Here is a 14,658-nt window from a genome sequence, read left to right as displayed (position 1 = left end):
ACTTGTTTTAGATCCTACCTCTTTCTTGGCAACCTTAAGCTTTTTCCAAATTACAAACAGATATTCCCCTCCTTTGGCTCCCTAGACCTGGCCCATCCAGGTTCAGTTACAGCATCACCTTCATCCCCAAAGTTTCTGAAAGTGTCATCTCTAAGTACTCCCTCCTCTTGTCTCCTCCTCCCACTGACTCCGCATCCTCTGCAATCATTCCACCAAAACCATCCTCAGTGAGGTCACCTGTGAATCTAATAGACATTCTCAGAATTCAATTCTCATGGCCTCTCAGCAGATTTTGACCTTTTTGTTGACTTTTGACATGTTTTCTTCCCTTAGTTTCTGTGTCACCATGGTCTACTGCTTTCCTTCTTACCCATTCCCACTGCAGGTTCGTATACCTTACTTAACCATTACATAATGTGCTTTCTCAAGGCTTAGCTTTCAAACTTCTTTCTTTTTTACCTGGGTGTTCTCTTCCTGAAGTCTCATAGGCTTTACTACAATATTCATTGCAATCGTAAACTGCATGTCCTTGATTTCCAAGTATCTAACTCCAACTTTGTGCTTTGAGCTCCAGACTGGAGGTCACAATGGCATAAGAAATCCAGCATTCTGCCTTCTGTCTGCTCTGGGTTAAGTCCCCCTCTGTGTTCTCCAACCCAATGAGTGGTATCTCCTCATGCCCAGCTTCTCCTGACATAACCTCTAGCTCTCCCTGATCTCACACAGTAGATCCATCATTAGGATGTGTTGATTTTATTTCTTATTTCTTTACTCCTTTTTTGAGGCTTTTCTTAGATAAGTCCTATACTGCAAATAAAACATATTGGTGTGTCATGTGTCCACTTTAACAATCTGATGACTTGTTTCCTTTTCCGAGACAGCAATTTCCAAGCACTAAAATAGACAACTTGGCCAAAGAGGCCCACATTGTCCTGTTCCCTCAAACTTAATGATTTATGATTTCCTCCTCATTCTCTGTCCACCTCTCTTCTCACACTCAATTCTGTGATCAGGCCACACCCCCTTTATCCATGCTCATCTTTGTGTCTGATCTGGTACTGACCACTTGCCTGTGTTAACTCATGATTTACTCTACCTCCAGTATTACCTCTTTGGGGAAGCAGTTCTTTTCCTTTTGGCCAGTTGAGCTGTTTTCTCTTTTTTGTCTCTCTCATTAAATTTTATTAGTTTCCTTCAGGCCACTTATCAGTGATTGTATATTCCTTAGTGGGATTATTTATTTAATATATCTCTACTCCAAATACCTGTAAGTTTCATAGGAGCCAATTGCTTATCTTTGTTTTGTTCAACATCATATCCCAATATTTTCCAGAGCATCTGGCATAGAGTCTCAATAAATATGTATAGAATATGTGATGAACATTGAGTTAGAAGAAATCTTAGAGGCATATAATACACCTCCATATTCAAAGCTTGAATCTCAGTGTCAGTCCCATGAGGTTTAGCACATACAGAGTATCTGGTAATTTTGACAAAATCCTTTTATAGGCTATGTTCTGCCAAGGAAATTTGCTGTATCTTTTTCTGAACAATCAAATGATGCATTGTGCTCATTCCCATTGAACAACTGCTGCTGCTGCTGCTGCTAAGTAGCTTCAGTCATGTCCGACTCTGTGCGACCCCATAGACGGCAGCCCAACAGGCTCCGCCGTCCCTGGGATTCTCCAGGCAAGAACACTGGAGTGGGTTGCCATTTCATTCTCCAATGCATGAAAGTGAAAAGTGAAAGTGAAGTCGCTCAGTCATGTCCAACTTTGAACAACTGAAGAGGGCAAAAATTCAACAGCTGTTGAATTATTTTCTTAGCTGGAGCTTAAAAAAAGTATCCATGTGATATACATGAAACAAGGGAGTTTTACCTCAGTGGGACACTAATCAATGTGATCTCTGTCCTTAATTTCTTCATTTGAAAAATAAGTTGATTTATAATAAATTTAAAAATAAGTGGATTTGCTTTATAATAACCAAAAAGTCAAAATGACCCAGATATCCATTGACAAATTATCATATGTTCATAAAATAGAATGTTATATAGCACAGAAGATGAAGGAATTATATTTGGCTTAAAAAAACCTAGCATGCGTAATTCTAGTATTTATAATGATAAGCTGACAAAACAAGGAACAAAATTAAATATACAACAAAGCTAAACTATGTTAGAATTAATACTTATGGGGCAAAATAAAAAATGAAGTCAATGGAATTTTTACAAAATCATGATAATGTTAAGAGAGTTGTTTCTACTATTGTAAGAAAAGAAGTTGTAATGGGGAATGGATAAATTGGAGACTTCTGGGGACAGAAGTACTCTATTTCTTGGGCTGAGAGATTATTACCTACACTCACTTTATGTTTATGTTAAATTATATACTTTGTATTATGTGCCTTCCTGTTCTCAAATTTTATTTATGACAAAATGTTCATTTTTTTGGAAGAAAAATGCTTTTTAAAGAAAAGAATTATAAAATACTAGAGCTTCAATGGATCTTAGATAAAATTTAAGACCCATTGAAGATCAAACACTACATGTATCTATAAATTGGTAATTATTTGTTTGGATCAACAAATAATTACCAATTTATAGATACATGTAGTGTTTGATCTTCATAGCAGATTGTATAATACAAGCAAAAACCTGTCTGACACGACTGAGTGACTGAACTGAACTGAACTCTCTCTGTAGACTGATACATATATATAGTGTCTTCTGTCATGGTAAATTTTACCCCTTACATCTGTTTATTTGTTTGTTTGTTTTTAAGAGGCCCACTCAACTGCATTCAGGCAAGAATCATAGTCAGTTTGAATTTATGGCCAACATTCAAAGAATTGGGAAGTTTTGCATAAAAAAATCCAGATGACTTTGTGTCAAACATTTTTTTTGAGATGAACCAAAACTGTAATCCTCTTCCCAGATGCTAAAAATCTGTTCCCTTTTCAATAGAGCCTGGATCTTTCAGCTCTCTTCAGCCCTGAATCTCCTGGCACTCCCTGTCACTTAAAGTGTCAGTTTCCATTCAACATTGTCGTGGAGTTGTTGGTAGAGATCCTATTTTTTTTTTTTAACGTACAAGGTGTTTGATCATTAATTATTTTGTTCTAATAGGCATTTTTGTTGTGATCACTACCCCAAACATTCTTTTGTGCCAGTTCTGCCACTTGTATTAATCATGAGTCTTACTGTTCTGCCTTTGGAGAAAACCATCTATTTGTACATTTTGGATAAATCATCTCATCCAGGAAATGAGATTAGTGATTTGGAACCGAAATATAATCCATTTATTTAGCAGTCTGTCTTTTCAATGTGCTGTAGAGAATAAGAGTATTAAAAAGTTTAAGCCTTATTCAAAAAATTTCTGAAAATATATCCTTATTATGGCAGATGTTTCTTTCTAAAGAAACATTAAAACATTAAAACAGTGTTCTCCAAAGTTACCTGATTTAGTGAGAAGCTTTTGGCTTTTCTGCAGAGAGCTGAGCTCAAGTCTTCTATTCAGTTCTTAATCTTACAGCATTTATTCTTTCAAGACTTTCCAATTTGCCAATTCATTGGATTTTGTTTATCACCTTTTCCACAAAAGACCATTTGTTCATTGACAGTTGCATTCTATGTTGAATCCAAAGTAGAGCTGATTAATGAATATTCAGACTGGCCCCAAGTGTTCTTCTTAGCTTGATAGTTCTATCACATCAACCGTATGTAAAATCTATCTTCAGGTTAAATGTGGCTGCTTTTACTTTGTCAGAGATTATTTATGACTCTGTCCTCTATTAGTCTTGATTAACAGGAGATTTTTGATCAAGCAGGGCCTTCTCATCTCTGATTGCTTATACATCAAGCATTCTTTTTCTGTGGACCTGACATATGAATGGTTTTATAGCATTGATATTTATTTGCTTCATGTTCCTTATATAGTTTGGTGGAAAATAAATGAAATTGAGCTGGACAAGGATCTTATTTTATAGGATAGTTTTACAAGAGAACAATTCTGCATTTACAAAAGGTACTTTAAAGGTCTAGTTATTGGGCCAAGATAAACAGCATGCTCTTGTTCATATTATATTGAATATCATAAAATTAACAATTCTTAAAAGACATTTTGGTTCCCTCCTCTGTCCATTGTAAAGGTCATCCATTATAAAAACAGAAGTTGATTTCATGCTATTTAAATTAAGGCATGAGAAGAAAATTAAGGTAAACTTTAGTCTTACTGTGCAATAGAGTTTGCTTTCAACTTCATTTTGTTCTTAACACAGTATTTACTAACCTTCCCATTGAGCGTCTCTCTACCCATCTCTCAACTTGGATGTCAAAGTACAAACTCAACTCAATGTGTCTCAAACACAACTCTTGAGTTTCCTCTAAACCTGCTTCTACACTGGTCTTAATATTCTCTATAAATTGCATGCATATTTACAGTTTGCTCCAACCAAAAATATATTAGACAAAGAACTTTTAGACTCATTTCTTTTTATTAGTTCATCAAAAAGTACTTTCAGTGTTTATTGAATATTTAACAATTCTCTCCAACATTACTGTTTTACATTATGTGCACCTCCCCTCCCAAATTCATGTGTTGAAGCTCTTCAGGTGATGATATTTAGAGGTGAGACTTTTAGGGGATAATTAGGGTTAGACTGGGTTATAAAACAGGGCTTCTTGATGGGATTAGTGGCTTTATAAGGAGAAGAAGAGAGAGATCTGTCTCCCCACAACATGAAGACATGGTTAAAACCATTAGTCCACTTGCAAGCCAGGAAGAGAGCTCTCATTAGAACTCAACTATACTGGCTCCCTGGGCTTCCCTCATAGCTCAGATGGTAAAGAATCTGCCAGCAGTGCAGGAGACCCAGGTTTGACCCCTGGGTCGGGAAAATCCCCTGCAGAAGGGAATGGCTACCCACTCCATTATTCTGGCCTGGAGAATTCCATGGACTGTCTAAGCCATTGGGTTGCAAAGAGTTGGACACTACTGAGCAACTTCCAGTTTCACTTTCCAGTGTTCTTCCATGGGGTGTTCCATGGACAGCGGAGCCTGGTGGACTATAGTCCATGCAATCATAAAGAGTCAAACACAACAGAGTGACTAACACTTTCACACTGGCCCATTAAACCAGATTTCTAGTCAGTGAATTTGAGGAAATACATTTCTGTTGTTTAATCAAATGCAGTCTATGATATTTTGTTACAGCGACTTGAGCAGACTAAGGAATCTTCCCATAATACTCTAGTCTATTTCTCTACCATCTCTCACTTAGAACATTCCACATGCATGCTCAGTCACTCAGTCCTGTCCATGGACTCTTTGCAACCCTATTGACTGTAGCCCAACAGTCTTCTCTGTCCATGGGGTTCTCCAGGCAAGAATATTCGAGTGGATTGCCATGCCCTCTTCCAGCGGATCTTCCCAAACCAGGGATCGAGCCTATGTTCCCTGCATTGGCAGGGGAGTTCTGCAGTGGTATCTGAATTACTTTCCTTCTTCCTTTTCAGCTTTTTGCTGTCAGTATTTCAAGGATCAGTCAGATATTTTTTTAAATGTAAGTCAGTTCATGTTGTTTCTCTGGTCAGTGGTTCCAGTGACATCCCATTATGCTCAGCATAGAACCAAACTCTCTTTTCTGTAAGGACTTTTAGGTTTTGGCTGTTGTCTAACTCCAACCTCATCTTCTACTTCTTTTAAGGTGCATGTGTGCACATGCATTCTCAAGCACACATATTTAGGAACAAGACTTGATTACTTATTTATAGTCTCCTGGCTGTCTTGCTGTTCCTCCAAACTATAGAGTATATTTTACTTTTGCACTTGCTGTTCCCTCTGCTCGTAAGACTATTTTCTGGGCTACTCATGGGTTTTGGTCTCTCACTTTATTCAGATACCTACTTGAAAATTGCCTCTCTAGGAAATCTTCTCTGACTAATTAAAATCATCCCTTGAAGACCCAACCCCCATATTTCTGTACATTAACCCTGATTTATTTCCTTCACAGCATGCATTATTTCTCAACTTTGTAGTAGATATTTATTTTTTCACTTTATGTCTTCCCCATTTTAATGCAAGTTCCCTAAGGTATGAGACCTAGATTTTTTTTCTTTTTATGGAATTGCTAAGGCCTAGAACAGTGCCCACTGGCAAGTTCAGGGTCTTTAATTAATATTTATTTGATAAGAGGTTACATAAATATCAACAATCTATAAGCTAATTATTTAAAAGCACATAGTATGAACCATCTCCACTTCCTGGTGGCTTAGACAGTAAAGAATCTGCCTGCAGTGTGTGAAACCCAAGTTTGATCCTTGATTTAAGAAGATACCTTGGAGAAGGTAATGGCAACCCACTCCAGTATTCTTTTCTGGAGAATTCCATGGACAGAGGAGCCTGGTGGGCTACAGTCCAAGGGGTCTCACAGATTCAACACGAGTGAGCGACTAACAGTACGAACAATACTTTCATAAAAATTTGATTGAAAATCTAAGTTTCTCCTGCCATAGTGGACTTAAAACCCTCATTTGCTAATATATAGGCTATGAACCCTGGAGGAGGAAATGGCAACCCACTCCAGTATTCTTGCCTGGAAAATCCCATGGACAGAGGAGCCTAGAATGCTCCAGTCTATGGGGTTGCAAAGAGTCAGTCATGACTGAGCACTCGCAGGAGGATATGGAACCTCCAGTCTTTCATCCCTAGAATGTGCAATCTGAAATTTTGTTTTTTAAGGGAGAAATTGATTTTCAAATCAAGCATTTTTTAATATATTGATGGTTGCAGGAATAATAATTGTTAACACATATTGAAGAATTAGCATTTTCTGTTAGAATTATAAATATGTTACATACATTTATGTATTGAGTTGGACTATTGTGAATACTTACTTGTATGTGCTGGTGCTTAGTTGTTCAGTCATGTCCGACTCTTTGCAAGCCTATGGACTGTAGCCCTCCAGGCTCCTCTGTCCATGGAATTCTCCAGGCAAGAATACTGGAGTGAGTTGCCATTTCATCCTCTAGGGGATCTTCTCAAAGCAGAGATTGAACCTGGGTTTCCTGCATTGCAGGTGGATTCTTTACCATCTGAGCCACCAGGGAAGCCCTAAATCTCATCTAATCCTGAAAACTCTAATGTAGGTACTATGCTTATCATCAAATTTTTGCAAAGAAATTGAGGTGGGCATGTGTTAAATTATTTAACCTCTGACATGGTCTGTGATAAAACAAGAACTAAATATATGCAGTCTGACTCCAGCAACCATAAGGCAAAACACTACTTCCTCTGTATACAAAATAATCTAAGTATTAATCAACTAGAATAATTTACCCAGAGCACTTTAAGACCTACATTCTCATTATCTTTTACTGGCTATTTACTACTAGGTTTTTTTATTAGCCTCATAACTACCATCCTTCTATTCTTAGGCAAAATCAGATGAAAATATTTCTATAATCTATATTCACTAATTTTGGTTATTATTTTAATGAAATAACAGGGTTTACAGAGTCAAAAGCAATATAATTACAAATTTTTCCCCAATTAATAATATAATGAATTCCTGGATCGTTAAACAATATAATTAGAAAAGGAAGACACATACAGAGAAAATGTTTGACATTCATCCAACAGACATGCCTTTAAACACCCACCATGTCTCAGCCTCTGGAGACACAATGGTAGATACAGTCTCTTCTGTGAATGGACTTACCCTTTCGTAAAGATAACGGCCACATAAGTAATTATAATAACTTCAGTATAACTACAAACCTCATAAAGACTCAGATTATGGAGAAACCTATATATTATGTGAAAGACAAAGTTTGGATTTTATTCTAGAAGACAGTTGGGGAATGTGACAAGCACCAGATGGTTAAGGTGATCCAGTAGAGTGTGAAAAGGAAGTGTTACAATGATTTCTGACATTTACTTTGACAGTATGTAGTCTCTGTTTTCGGTTCTCTCACCATAGTCATATAAAAGGAGTACTTACAATCCATGCTGGGATCTGGGAAGAAAACATTAGAAGTGTCATTCACTTTAATTTCTAGAATTTTAAAAAATTTCTATTTTTGATACCTATTGTAAAAAATTATATGTAATTAAAATATATTAGTTGTACTTATTTTTAAGATTTAGTGCTATAGATGCACATTTAAAAATGTAACTACTGCTATTTACTATTGAGAAGCAAAACAATTTTAAGCATTAGAACTCAAGAGTAATATTGGAGTTTTCGATAAGTTACCCTAGAGTGAACTTGATATCAAGGGCACTGGAAGAAGCTATTGTAGTGTTTCATCAGAGAGATGTTAAGAACCTTTGCCAGGAATGTAGTAGGAAAAGGGTTTGACAACTATAGCATATTTAAGTTGGCAAGATTTGTGACTGATTAAATACAACAATAATGAAGAGAAAGGATGCAAGAATGATTTCCAGATTTCAAATTTAGGAAGTTAGGGAGAAAGTAGAAATACTAAACAAATAAGAAACACAAAGAAGGAAAACCTGAAGTAGGGATCTTCTAAGTTCATTTTAGACAGGATGATTTTGAGCATGCTTCGGAGTACTTAGCTTTAGGATGTCTGAAATTTAAGGACAAGTCTATGTTGCAAATACATGTTTGGCCCCATTTGGCAGATGGAGAGTAGATGGAATCACCAAGGTGGATCACATATAAAAACAGTGGTTCAAGAGAGATTTCTTAGCCACACTGATATTTAAAGGACAGAGGAAGAAGGGAAACCCTTGGAGAAAGTCAGAGAACAAGGAGTCAAAGAGCATGAGGAGAACCAATGTCCCCGGGACAACCCGCAGAGCAGGGAGCCCTCCCCAAGTCCTCTGAGAGGTTGGGGTCTGGTCTCAGGTTCTGGTCTCAGGCTGACCCTATAATGGACTCTGTTTTCCATTAAACTTTCACCATACAAATCCATGTTGCTCACTTTTAACTACAGAGAAAAGCCCGGATCACCTCTGGTGATAGGAGTTTATAGTTCATAGCAAAATGGAGAAGACCGGGAAACCATTTCAGCATCCTTCAGAACATATTGAAGATGGCTCACTAACACCTCAGGGTCCAAATATTACTCACTTGTTGTTGTTGTTGTTCAGTCACTCAGTTGTATTTGATTCTTTGTGATCCCATGAACTGCAACACACCAGACTTCCCTATCCTTCACTATCTCCCTAAGTTTGCTCAAACTCATGTCCATTGAGTCAGTGATGCTATCCAACCATCTGATCCTCTGTCGCCTCCTTCTTCTATTGCCCTCAATCTCTCCCAGCATTAAGGTCTTTTCCAAAAACACCTCTTCCCATCAGGTGACCAAAGTGTTGGAGCTTCAGCTTCAACATTAGTCCCTCCAAGGAATACTCAGGACTGTTCTCCTTTAGGATGGACTGGTTTGATCTCCTTGCAGTCCAAGGGACCCTAAGGAGTCTTCTCCAACACCACAGTTCAAAAGCATTAATACTTCGGTGCTCAGTCTTCTTTATGGTCCAACTCTCACATCCATATGTAACTCCTGGGAAAGCCATAGCTTTAACTATACCGACCTTTGTTGGCAAAGTGATGTCTGCTTTCTAAGACACTGTTAATATTACTCACACAAACCCCAAAATCATTTTTGAAAAATTATATATCCTCTTCTCTCATTTGAAATTAATACCTCAGAACTTATTATGAATTTAAATATATGCAAAGTCTATATTTTCTGCATATTTTTACTGTATGCTTGATTTACATTTGAAATATTAGACTGGCAGTTTAACTCTTTCAGTCTATGAATGGTATCATGGGAAAACAATGCTGTTTATCAAATTCAATAGCAAATTGGATGAGCTTATGTAAGAAGAAGTTCAACTGCATTTTTTGTCTCAAATAAATATTTGTATTAATTACCTGTGTTAACCTACCAGGTGTTATGAATTCTAATTCTAAGCTATGTAGTTCAAAACAATGCTAGATGAGATATAAATGCTTCCATGATGTTTTGCTCCCATGGGCCTCACTCTTGGGAATTTTACACTCCAGGGCAATGAACTATAGAAGATGGCGAGAGATGTGCATTTCTTTAGCAAAGAAGGGAAAATAAGAATTTAAAAGGGGAGTTGAGAAAAGGAGAACTCTGAAAGCACAGATACATTTTTAGCCAAATTAATTTTTGGAAAGTGTACATATGGAGAAATGGAAGATCTGGAAACCGATTGCCTTAAATTTATTCATGCCTATATAGCATCTGTTCAGTCTTGTTTCCCCACAGGGTACCTTGCTCTGGGGGACTCAGCTATAATCATCCAAGAGACCAGCAGCTAGCAGTCTGCTTTGCTTCTCCATCTCCACTTCTCTCTGCCTGCTATTTCCTCCTCTGCTATTGCCTGACTTAGCCCTTCCTTGAGGTCATCTTGAATTGAGTCATTATGATAGGGTCAAATGATGAGGTAGGCTATTGCTGTATTTTGTTTCCCTCAAATTAATTAGTTGAAGACCTAACCTCCAATGGGACTGCTTTTGGAGAAAGGGCCTGTGAGGAGGTGATGATGGTTGAATGAGGTCAGAGGGTGAGACCCAAATCTGATAGGGGTGGTGCTCTTATCAAAGAAGAGGCAGCAGAACTGTATCCCTGCGATGTGAAGACACAGCATGCAAGTAGCCATCTGAGAGCCAGGAAGCACTCTCCCCAGATCCTGACCATGCTAACCACTCAGACTCCTAGTCTTGGGGTATATAAGAACAGAGATAACTGTCTGTGGTTTAAGCCATCCAGTTCATGAAGCTATGTTTTGGCAGCCTGAACAGACAAATCCAGGCACGTGATGTGCAGGCCAGGTGCACGGACATTATCTGAGATGTCTCTTTAAGCCTAATATACTCATTGCCTTTTTCTCAGGAGTAATTTTTTTTTTTTTTTTTTTTTTTTTACTGACTATTGGTGTAAGTGTGTGGCTTTATTAGCTTGGTCACAGCTAACTGGACGAGGTATTACTCTACCAGGAAGTGTCTTGGCTAAAGATAGCTGCCTTGCTAAGGACCCTCCTCAAGGTAGCCCCCATCTAATGACTGGTTTACTTGGTGGTATAGGGTCCAGCATGCTTGCTCCATTTCATGACAATTCTTCCGAACTCCCCAGTGGTCATCTGAGACCTGTGTTGAGGTGACATTGCATTTTGACTTCTCCCTCAGCTTCCCCACCTGCCCCTCCAGCTGATGACACCAGAGCATGCCCTAAAGAAGTCTGCTTCATGCTCTTCTTCATCTCACAGCTTGCACTCAAAGTTCAACTCACTGGCACCAAACGTTGTTTTTCTAGATTTTCTTGTGTATGTGTGTGTGGTTGGAGGAACCCAAACTGAGAAAATACTATATTTTATTGTAAATTTTCTATTTATATCCCTCTTCTCTGTTTCACAATGAGACTATAGAGGGCAGGGAGTGTACACTGCATCTACCCATAGCATTTATGACTTATCATCAAGAGTAGTTCTCAACAAATGTTTTCTGAATGAGCTGTACAGTTGATTAATCATTTCTCTAGAGGCTAGATTAACATTAAGATAAAAATTAATATAAACATTTGCATAGTTAACTAAGGGCTTCAAGTTGTATACACTTTACTTAAAGTCCCTGAGTGAAATTTTATTTTTAATCTTTAGTTAAAAAAATTCTAAAAATACGAACATGAATTACACTGAACACAATGATATATTTGTGAACTTGAGAGGGCATCTTAGTCCTTTAATAGCCCATACTTAAGGCAAGTGAAATTTTGAATACATACATATTTAAAGTAGTATTAATAGTTGTATAATATGATAAATGAATTATTTGCTATATGTATCATAATTATACAAATTAAAGCCATATAAATTAAGATATAGAAATTAGTATTTACTTTAGTGTTTTTCTATAATGAAAAACTTGAAAAGTATTTGTTGCTTGGTCCAATATGGACTTCTATAATTCCTGGAGTTTAACTTTCTGCTTATGTAAGAATGAAGAATCTGCCCATCTATGAAGTCAAGACCTATAGTCATACTGTTTGCTAAAAGTGTAAACAAGTGAGCTTTGTTTGGGGCTCCTCTTGTTTATGAAGTGAGATTAAATGCTGTCTAATCACTTTTCTACTTAAAAATTCTATCTTGTTATCTCAAATGAAAGCTCCAATCTCACACATTTGTTGAAGTAAAGCAACAAAGATAAATTATAACAAAGACAGAATTGTGTCTATTTTTCTGATGGGACGTCATTTTTTTTTTTCCAAATAGATGCTAAACTTAGGTTATCCTCATTTATACCCAGCTTCCTAGGCTTCCCTGGTGGCTCAGACAGTAAAGGATCTGCCTGCAGTGCAGGAGACCTGAGTTCAATCCCTGGGTCAGGAAAAGCCCCTAGAGAAGGGATGACTACCCACTCCAATATTCTTTCTTGGAGAATTCTATGGACAGAGGAGCCTGGTGGGCTACAGTCCATGGGGTTGTAAAGAGTCAGACACGACTGAGCGATTAACACCTCCCAGTCCTATACTTTAATTATGTTCTCTTCATTTATTCAATATGTATTGATTTATTTATTTATTTTTATTTTTTTATATGTATTGATTTAAAATCTACATTTTATCAAGCACCATAAGTGTTTGGAGGTACATCAGTGAAGAAAAAAAGATCTCTGCTATCATGGAGATCACATTCTTTGGTGATACAGTGAACATAATAAACATATAAACTATATTTTAGGAGACAGACTCAATATAAAATATGTGAAGCAAAAAAGGTTATATTAAGTGTGTCAGTGGTAGAAATTTTGGCAGGTTGCAGTATTAAATAGGGTGATCAGAGTAGTCTTAGTTGAGAAGCTGAAATTTGCGCTCTATTTAAATAAAGGAGGGAATTAGCCACTCTGACACTTGAGGCAGAGAACCCCAAGCAGAAGTAACATCGAGAGCAAAGGGGCAAAGGCTGGGATGTGTCTTGAATGTTTAAGGAAGTATAAGAATATGGTGCAGCTGAAAAAGAGTGAGTAAGGAGAGGAGGCAGAAATCAAAGGTGGGATTGGTGGTGAAGACAGAGAGCCTCTACAGCATCTTGGGCCTTTGAAGGACTATGGAGTTGACTAAGTGAAAGGGGCAGGCTGTGGAAGATTTTGAATGGATTTTAGGAGAGCAACATAGTCTTCCTTACCTTTAAAATTATAAAATTCTGACTTTGATAAGAATAGCCTAAGAAGTGGGAGTGTCAAGAGTTGAAGCAGAGAGCCCTTTAGAAAATTATTAATGATATGCAGGTGACAGGTGGTGACAGGTGGCACTACACATTAGCAAGGAACATGGTGAGAGGGGATTGGCTTTGGGGTATACTGAAAAGATAATGGCAAAAGGAATGTCAATGAGTATATTGAAAGAAATAGTGGCAAAGTAATTTTTACTGGAATTGCTATTGAAATATCTATTGGCTATGGGATATGAGAGAAAAAGAACTAAGGATTAATTCATATTTTTGGTTTGAACAACAGAAATGATGGTGCTGGCACCAAATAAGATGGGAATGCTGTGGTGGAATAGGTTTTGGATTGGCAGAGATCAGTACATGACAAAATGCAGGTGTTTAGTGTGTATCTAAAGAGAGTACTGTGTAGGTGGTGTATAAGACTGCAGTTCATGAGTATGATGTATGGAGATAAATAGACAGACTTGGCATGTGACACAAAAACATATTTGACATGCATTATTCAAAACCTTGAAAAAGAATAGGTGACCAAGGGAGTGAGTATACATGGAGAAGTGAAGTGAAAAGCAGAGAACAGGACAGCAGGGAGCTCTAGCGTTATAAGGAAGGTGAAAATTGGAGAAGTAAGCAAACAGTCTTGAGAAGGAACCACTCATGAACTAGGAGGAAGACCAAGTGAGTGCGTTTCCCTTGAAATCAAAGGAAGAAAGAGTGTCAAAGGAAAGAGTGATTAGCTGCCTGAAAGTCTTGCCAATAATTAATTCACTTAAAAAAGGTCTGAAATTGATTATTTCGTTTAACAACCAGGAAATATTTGGTGACTTGATCAGATAAGTTTAGGAGGTATGGTGGGAATGGAGCTGAATTGCAGTGTTTTTAGGGCAAAAAGAGAAGAAGGGAATCAGAGACTATGAGTCTGGTCAATTTTCCTGAGGATTTTTGCCCAAGAAGGAGTAAGAAACTGGATGGAGGCTGATAGAGGAAATGGATCATAAAACGGTTTTGTTATTGTAGTAGTTGTTGTTTTCAGCCTTTTGTTTTGCTAGGTTTTTTTAAGATGGGGAGAATAACAGCATGTTTATGTGCCAGTGAGAATTATCAGTAGAGAATGAAAAATGGAAGATGCAAGAGAGAGAGCAGAGGAGGTGAGAGGCCTTCTGGATCGTGCAGTGAGGATTTACCAACTCCTCTCTTCAGTATAACAACAGTGCCACTGTTGAAATTTATAAAACAATAATAAAAGAATAATCAATCCTGTAAATTTTCCATAAAGTTTAATAAGGCCATAAACAAGTAGAGAAATATTTTAAAAATTCTGAATTCCAGTAGGCGTGGCCAGTATTGATGCCTGCATTGGTTTGCTAGAGCTGCCATAGCAAAATCCCACAGACTGGGTGGCTTAAATGACAGACATTTATTTTCTCACAGA

General features: G+C 37.5%; 1 protein-coding gene across 1 annotated transcript in view; it reads left to right on the top strand.

Moving 5' to 3' along the window:
- Positions 1–14,658, top strand: part of GPC5 (glypican 5) — a 1,547,826-nt gene that overhangs the window by 637,296 nt on the left and 895,872 nt on the right. The window lies entirely within an intron of this gene.

Source organism: Bubalus bubalis, chromosome 13 (assembly GCF_019923935.1).
Source record: "Bubalus bubalis isolate 160015118507 breed Murrah chromosome 13, NDDB_SH_1, whole genome shotgun sequence".
Lineage (NCBI taxonomy): Eukaryota > Metazoa > Chordata > Mammalia > Artiodactyla > Bovidae > Bubalus > Bubalus bubalis.
Note: the sequence above shows the minus strand (reverse complement) of the source record. Positions and strands in the feature narration are given on the sequence as shown.